This window comes from Tachyglossus aculeatus, chromosome 1 (assembly GCF_015852505.1).
Source record: "Tachyglossus aculeatus isolate mTacAcu1 chromosome 1, mTacAcu1.pri, whole genome shotgun sequence".
NCBI classification, from domain to species: Eukaryota; Metazoa; Chordata; class Mammalia; order Monotremata; family Tachyglossidae; genus Tachyglossus; species Tachyglossus aculeatus.
Genome location: NC_052066.1, coordinates 116,777,400 through 116,786,365, shown reverse-complemented (window position 1 = coordinate 116,786,365; position 8,966 = coordinate 116,777,400). Strand labels below are relative to the sequence as shown.

At 42.5% G+C, this 8,966-nt stretch overlaps 1 non-coding gene across 1 annotated transcript; it reads right to left on the bottom strand.

The window, feature by feature from the left end:
- Positions 1 to 6,052: 6,052 nt before the first annotated feature.
- LOC119934802 lies at positions 6,053 to 6,192 on the bottom strand. Its single transcript, XR_005453013.1, has one exon. It is a non-coding gene; the product is annotated as a small nucleolar RNA SNORA7 (small nucleolar RNA).
- Between the last annotated feature and the right edge of the window lie 2,774 nt (positions 6,193 to 8,966).

Below are 8,966 nucleotides of genomic sequence, written 5' to 3'. Positions count from 1 at the left end.
ATATTAATATCTGTCTCCCCCTCTAGGCTATAAGCTTATTGTGTGCAGGGGCTATGTCTGTTTATTGTTATATTGTACTCTTCCGGAAGCTTAGTACAGTGCTCTGAAAACAGTAAGTGCTCAATAAATATGATTGAATGAAGCGAATCAGTGAGTTCTTGGTAATTGGATGAGACCACTATTCAGAGTGTGGAATGCCCACTCTGGGATGGCCAGTACTGGTAACACAATGAGGAAGCCATTACGAATGTGAGTAGCCCCCGCCGCAACCTAGAATAGAGCTAGGTGTGCTCCTTGTGCTGTCTGACCTATAGTCGAATCCTTTAAGAACCTGATCCTGGGTGTTTACCTGTAGTACCCTCAGGAATGGGTTATATTGGGTTTACCTTTGTTTCTTTTCTCTTTACCTTTGTCTCTCTTTGGGAGAGAGAAGCAGTGTGGTTTAATGGAAAGAGCATGAGTTTTGGAGTCAGAGGTCATGGGTTCTAATCCCAGCTTCGCCGCTTGTCAGCTGTGTGACTTTGGGAAAGTCACTTAACTCCTCTGTGCCTCAGTTAATTCATCTGTAAAATGGGGATTAATCAATCAATCAATCAATCGTATTTATTGAGCGCTTACTGTGTGCAGAGCACTGTACTAAGCACTTGGGAAGTACAAGATTAAGACTGTGAGCCCCACATGGGACAACCTGATTACCCTGCAGCTACCCCAGCACTTAGGACAGTGCTTGGCACATAGTAAGCGCTTAGCAAATGCCATCTATATTATGTGACCTTGGGCAAGTCACTTAACTTCTCTCTGCCTTAGTTTTCATTTATAAAATGGGGATTAAAACTGTGAGCCCCACGCGGGACAGGGGCTGCATCCAACCCAATTTACTTGTATCTACTCTGTGTTCAGTACAATGCCTGGCACTTGGTATATGCTTAACAAATACCATCATTATTATTTGGGAAAGCCATGTTCTGTGTGATAGTGTTGGACTCACTGCTGTAGAAACCTGGTGCTTCTACAGGATGAACAGGATGACTATGAGCAGCTTTCAATAAGCTGCTGTGTTGGGTGTCGGCAATTTTATCCTTATTTTTTATTTTTACTTTATATTTTTTATGGTATTTGTTAAGCTCTATGTACCAAGCATGCTACTAAGGACTGAGGCAGATACAAAATTATCAGGTTGGACACAGTCTCTGATCCACACAAGGCTCACGGTCTTAATCCCCATTTTACAGATGAGGTAACCGAGACACAGAGGAAGTTAAGTGACTTGTCCCAGGTCACAGAGAAGACAAGTGGAAGAGCCAGGATTGGAACCCAGATCCTTCTAACTTCCAGTTCCGTGTTTTATCAATCACTCAGTCGTATTTATTGAGTGCTTACTGTGTGCAGAGCACTGTACTAAGCACTTGGGAAGTACAAGTTGGCAACATATAGAGACAGTCCCTACCCAACAGTGGGCTCACAGTCTAGAAGGCCATGCTGCTATTCTGTGCGTATTTCTGTTCCTCTGGTATTGTGAATGTGGGTGGCAGAATAAAGGCTTTGCATTCTTATCAGCTGGGTGTGATTGGTCTGTTTAATCCTGGCTCATTCTGAGGGTGCAAGTAGGATCCCAAACCCGGGTCCTTGAGACTGGTGACACAATAATAATAGTGCTGGTATTTGTTAAACGCTTACTATGTGCCCAGCACTGTTCCAAGCGCTGGATAATGATGGCATCTGTTAAGTGTTTACTATGTGTGAAGCACTGTTCTAAGCACTGGGGAAGGATACAAGGTGATCAGGTTGTCCCACGTGGGGCTCACAGTCTTAATCCCCATTTTTCAGATGAGGTAACTGAAGCCCAGAGAATTTAAGAGACTTGCCCAGAGTCACACAGCTGACAAGTGGTGAAGCCAGGATTAGAACCCATGACCTCTGGCTCCCAAGCCCTTGCTCTTTCCACTGAGCCATGCTGCTTCTGGCTTAGTGAATAGAGCACGGATCTGGAAGTTAGAAGGTAATAATCCTAGCTCTGCCACTTGTCTGATGTGTGACCTAAGTCACTTCACTTCTCCAGGCCTCAGCTATCCGTAAAATGGGGATTAAGACTGTAAACCTCGTGTGGTATTGAAACTAAAAATGGGGATTGAAACTGTGAGCCCAACATGGGACAGGGACTGTGTCCAACTCAATTTGCTTGTATCCATCCCAGTGCTAAGTACAGTGTCTGGCACGTAGTAAGTGCTTAACAAATATACAATTATAATTATTATTTTAATAAGCACCAATTGTAAAAAAAAAATGGTGGAGTCAGAATTAGAACTCAGGTGGTCCTCTGACTCCCTGATTAGAGCTCTTTCCACTAGACAAAAAATATCACTGATCTCTGATGACTATGTGGCTGAAAATGCCAATGCCCCAACTTTACTGTGCAGAGATTCAAATGTCCCTTGTTGAGTTATCAATCTTGTTACTTGCAGCACCTAGCCTTGTGTTCAATTTTGCCTTCTTGTGATCCTATTCTTATGAAGCTGTTCGACTAAAAAGGCCTTCTCCTTTCTCGACCGCAATGTCCATGTTGGTCTATTGAAGGCAATCAACTATGTTTCAAGAGAACCAATATGCCTAGTGAAAAGAGCATTGATCTGGGAGCCAAAGGACCGTGGTTCTAATCTTGGCTCTGCTACTGGCCTGCTTTGTGAATTTGAGCAAAGTTATCTAAGTTCTCTCTGCCTCAGTTTCCTCATCTGTAAAATGGGGATTAAATCCTGTTCTCCCTCCTAGTTAGATGGTGAACACTGAGCGAGACAAGATCTTTGTCTGCCCTGGTTAACTTGCATTATTATTAGCTGGGATACAACACTTTCTAGGTCTTTGTTTTACTGTATCTACAAAAACTTTCCTCTGTCTTTCATGCTTTCCTTGTCATTCATTCAATAGTATTTCATTCATTTCCCAATTTCACCTCTCATCCATTCTTCTTCTCAGTCTTGGAAGTAATCCAGAAATGATGAAAGTCAACTCTGGTGGTGTCCGAAACAAATACTCCAGGCAGTGGGGACAAACATAGGTAACAGAGGAGTCCTAATATCATAGAAGTGGAAACTAATGTGAATGGATGAACTCTTAGCAAGGGTGTAAAGCTGGAAGAATAGGGAATTGAGGACAGGGTATTATGAGAAACTTCTGTTGGAGGATTAAAGGGATTGCTGTCGACCTCTTTCCCACATTCTCCCCCTAGCCTGAAGCTGCCCCCTCTTCCATATACACCAGACCACTACTTTCTCCACCTTCAAAGCATTACTAAGGTGACATGCCCTCCAAGAAACCTTCCCTCATTAAGCCCTCTTTTCCCTGTCTTGCTGTCCTTTCTGCATCATCTATGCACTTTGATCTGTCACCTTTGGACATTGGCTCAGTACAGTGTGCTTCACATAGTAATCGCTTAATGAATGTCATTATAATTATTATTATTATTTGATATTCACCCCAGCCCCAACCCCACAGCACTTATGTACATATCTTTAAATTGTAAATTACTTATTTATTCATATTAATGCCTATCTTCCCCTTTAGACTGTGTGTTAATTGTTGTATTATATGCTCCCACGTGCTTAGTACAATGCTCTGTAATAATAATAATAATAATGTTGGTATTTGTTAAGCGCTTACAATGTGCCAGGCACTGTTCTAAGTGCTGGGGGGTTACAAGGTGCTCAAGTTGTCCCCCTCGGGGCTCACAGTCTTAATCCCCATTTTACAGATGAGTGAACTGAGGCACAGAGAAGTTAAGTGACTTGCCCAAGGTCACACAGGTGACAAGTGGTGGAGCTGAGATTAGAACCCATGACCTCTGGCTCTCAAGCCCGTGCTCCTTCCACTGAGCCACGCTGCTTCTGTACATAGTACTTCCCAAGCGCTTAGTACAGTGCTCTGCACATAGTAAGCGCTCAATAAATACGATTGATTGATTGATTGATAGCTCTCAGTAAACATGATTGAGTGACTGATTGAAGAGTCCCTATGTTCATCATATTGGAACAGGAAACTCAGACCATGATTCCAATATACAAAGCAAATGGATATTTCTATGTGACACTGTGCACTGGAAAGCTGTCCAGAAACTGGACATGGCTAGGTGTAGTTACAAATATGGATTCAATAATTATAATGGTATTTGTTAAGTACTTACTATGTGCCAGGTATTGTATGAAACACGGGGGTGAATACAGGCAAATTCAGTTAGACACAGTTCCTGTCCAACGTGGGATTCACAGTTTCACTCCCCGTTTTACAGATGAGGGAACTGAGGCCCTGAGAAGTGAAGTGACTTGCCCAAGATCACACAGCAGACAAATCAATCAATCAATCATATTTATTGAGCGCTTACTGTGTGCAGAGCACTGTACTAAGCACTTGGGAAGTACAAGTTGGCAACATATAGAGACAGTCCCTACCCAACAGTGGGCTCACAGTCTAAAAAGTGGGCTCACAGTCTAAAATGGTGGAGCAGGGATTAGAACCCATGAATTTTTGACTCCCAGGCATGTGCTCTATCCACTATGCCATGCTACTTCTCTAATAATAATAATAATAGTAATTGTGGTATTTGTTAAGTGCTTAGCTATGTGCCATACACTTTACTAAGCACTGGGGTGGATATACGTAAATAGGGTTGGACACAGCCCCTGTCCCATGTGGAGCTCACAGACTAATTCCCATTTTACAGATGAGGGAACTGAGGCCCAAAGGAGTGAAGTGACTTGCCCAAGATCACACAGCAGACAAGTGGCAGAGCCTGTTCTAAAACCCATCACCTCTTGACTCTTAGGCCCATGTTCTATCCACTATGCCACACTCCTTTCAACCAGAATAAATAAAGACTCCTTGCAGTAAAGCAAGATCTTAAAATAATTCTTGTTGGACAGGGCATGGGGGATATAACTCTACATTGCCAATGGAAAACCTCAGTTGTATCAAAGTTATGGTTTGCTTGTAGTTTTGCCAACGGCAAAACTATGCAAAACTACATGCAAAATGTCTACCATCTCCATCATCTCCAAACTCCTTGAGTAAGTTGTCCACACCAACTTCTAGACTATGAGCCTGCTGTTGGGTAGGGCCGTCTCTATGTTACCAACTTGTACTTCCCAAGCGCTTAGTACAGTGCTCTGCACACAGTAAGTGATCAATAAATATGATTGAATGAATGAACGAATAACTGTCTCCACTACCTCTCTTTCAATTCTCTGCATGATTCCCTTCAATCTGGCTTCTGCCTGCTTTGCTCCATGGAAACTGCCCACCCGAAGGTCACCAATCACCTCCTTCTTGCCAAACCCAACAGCCTCTACTCCTTTCTAATCCTCCTTGACCTCTCAGCTGCCTTCAATATCTCAGACCTCCACTCCTGGAAACCTTATCTAACTGCTTCACTGACAATGTCCCCTCCTAGTTCATTCATTCAATCGTATTTATTGAGCACGGTGTGCAGAGCACTGTAGTAAGCACTTGGGAGAATACAATGCAACTATAAACTGTTGCATTTCCTGCCAACAATGAGCTTACAGTATTTTCCTCCTGTGCCTCTGTCCACTCATTCTAGTCTCTTTCAAGGGCTTCTCCTCAGTTTCCCACTCCCTAAATGTGGGAATGACTTAAGGCTCAGCTCTGGATCTCCTTCTGCATTCCAATTCATTCACTCCCTATATCTTCAACTACCGTTTCTATGTAGATGATTCCCAAATCTGCATCTCTAGTCCTGACCTCTCTTTCTCTGCAGTCTTGCATTTCCTCCTGCCTTAGAGACATCTCTATCTGAATGTCCTACTGTGACCTCAAACATTTTTTGTTTTGTTTTGTTTCATGCCGTTGAGTTGTCTCTGACCCATTGGGATGCCATGGACCCATGTCACCCAAAACACCCCACCTCCATCTGGTAGTGCATCCATAGAGTTTTTTTGGTAAAAATACAGGTGTAGTTTACCATTGCCTCCTTCCACACAGTAAACTTGAGTCTCCACCCTCGACTCTCTCCCAAGTCACTGCTGTCCAGCACAGGTGAGTTTTGACTTGTAGCAGATTGCCTTCCACTCACTAGCCACTGACCAAGCTAGGAATAGAATGGGTATGACTCTGCTTGACCTTCCCTCCCATGTAGTCGAGACTGATACAGTACTGGAAACCTTCCAGGTGCGATCCTGAGAGGGGCACCTCAAACTAAATATGTCCAAAATGGAACTCATCTTTCTACTCCAGAACTACCCTACCACTCTACTCCATATTTTATAAGCCCATAACCTTTGGTGTTATCCTAAACGTATCTCTCATACAACCCACATATTCAAACTGTCACCAAATCATGTTGGTTCTACTTCTGCATATTGCTAAAATTGACCCTTTCCTCTCCATCCAAACTGCTATAAGTTGATCCAAGCACTTATAATATCTGGTCTTGACTGCTGCATCAGCCTCCTTACTACCCTCTCTACCTTAAATCTCTCCAGATTCCAGTCCACATAACCCTCTGCTGCCTGGGTCATTTTTCTAAAAAAATGCAGTCCATATCTTCACATTCCTCAAAAACCTCCACTTCTGAGTCCAACAGAAACTCTGTACCACTGGCTTTAAAGCACTCAATCAGCATTCTCCCTCTTCCCTTATCTCACTGATTTCCTACTATCAAACTTTCAGCCCACAAACTTTGTTCCTCAAATGTCAATTTTCTCACAGTGCCCCAGTCTTGTCTATCTCACTCCTGACTCCTTTCCCACATCCTCCTTCTGGGCTAGAACTCCCACCTCCTTCATATATGTGAGGCCACCCCTCTCCCCACCTTCAAACCTTATTAAAATTCCATCTCCTCCAAGAAGTTTTCTCCAATTACGTCCTCTCTTCTCCAATTACGTCCTCTCTTCTCTTTCTCCTGCTTCACCTAGGTGCTTGGATGTGTGTCATTTGGGCATTTGGTATTTACCCCACCTACAGCCCCTTGTTTCATCCTTAAGTGTGATTGTGTGTAAAATATAGAATTAGAAAGACTAGACCCAAATATCCCCAGACAAGGCACTGCTCATCCTCTTCCACAGTAATATGGAAGGATGCTTAGAAATCCTTAGTTTGATTTCAGTCTGAGTTCTTCAGCTTCGATGTCTTTCTCCATGTGACACATATTCTTTAACTTCCTTTGTGATTCATATCAGTTGTTCGTTCTCTTGAAGTTTCCAAAAAGCTAAATAGTTTTTTAGGTAGTAATGCAAAGAAATGTTTTGGTTTACAATGGATGCACTAGGGCCCGTTGAGGTAAAACTAATATTAATTTAGAAATGTCCCATAATTAATGCCTTATATAGTACTTATGGCAGGTGCTGTTCCACTGTTGCTATTAGACAAAGCACTTGATGATGATGGAGTCTCCCATCGAGAACCACAGAGGAATTTCGATCCTAATTGTGCTGCAGCTCCAAAACTGGAAGGGGATTGCCTTGGTAGCCACTGCAGGATTTGCCACCCTTGTAAATCAGCTATTTTTTTTTATGTCTTTTGTTAAGCGTTTACTATATACCAGGAACTGTACAAAGCTCTGGTATAGATATATGTTAGTCAGATTGGACAAAGTCCGTATCCCACTAAAGGCTCCCAGTCTAAATCAGTTTGGCTTAGTGGATAGAGCACAGGCCTGTGAGTCAGAAGGTCATGGGTTCTAATCCCAGCTCTGCCACCTGTCTTCTGTGTGACCTCAGGCAAGTCACTTCACTTCTCTGGGCCTCAGTTACCTCATCTGTAAAGCGGGGACCAAGAGTGTGATCCCTACGTTGGACAGGGACTGTGTCCAACCTAACTTGTCTCTACCCCAGCACTTAAAACAGTGCTTGACACATAGTAAATGCTTAAAAAGTACCATAGTTATTATTATTATCATTACTACAGATGAGGTAACTGAGACACAGAGAAGTGAAGCAACTTGACCAAGGTCACACAGCAGACAAGTGGTAAGACTGTGAGCCCCCCGTGGGACAACCTGATCACCTTGTTACCTCCCCAGAGCTTAGAACAGTGCTTTGCACATAGTAAGCACTTAGCAAATACCATTATTATTATTATCATTATTATTATTATTATTATATGTGGGATTAGAACCTGGGTCCTTCCAATTCCCAGTCCCATGCTCTATTCACTAGGCCATGCAGCTATTTTTGAGGATCCTATTTGGTTCATCCACCCCACAGGACATTTAGGTAGCTTTTGGCAGAAACTTTTGGTTTTGATGACTCAACTCCAATGGGCAGAACTAATACTAGAACCATTAAATTATAGTGATAATAATAATAATGATGATGATATTTGTTAAGCAACTTGGCCTCATGGAAAGATCATGGGCATGGGAGTCAAAGGTCCTGGGTTCAAATCCTGGTACTACCACTTGTATACTATGGGATCTTGGTTAAGTCACTCAACTTCTCTGAGCTTTAGTTTCCTTGACTGTAATGTAGAGCTTCAATACCTGTTCCCCCATCTAATTAAATAAACTATGAGCCCCACATGCATCAAGGACTGTTTCTGACTTGATTATCTAGTATTTACCCCAGCGCTTAGTAAATTGCTTGTCATATAGTAAGGACTTAACAAATACCACAATCATTCTTTTGTGCCAAGCACTGAAGTTGTGTGACTTGTCTAAGGTCATATAGAAGACAAGTTGTGGAACTGACTTGAGAAGTCAGGTCTCCTGACTCCCAAGTCCAAGTTCTTTCCACTAAGTCACACTGCTTCTGATTCTAAAAGTAATGTCCTTTCCATTACACCAACAAAACTGTTCTCAAATAATAATAATGATAATCATAATTGTGGTATTTGTTAAGTACTCACTATATGACAATCACTGTACTCAGGGCTGGAGTGGATACAAGCAAATCAGGTTGAACATAGTCCCTGTCCCACATGGTGCTCAGAATCTAAACACCCTTTTCACAGTTGAGGAAACT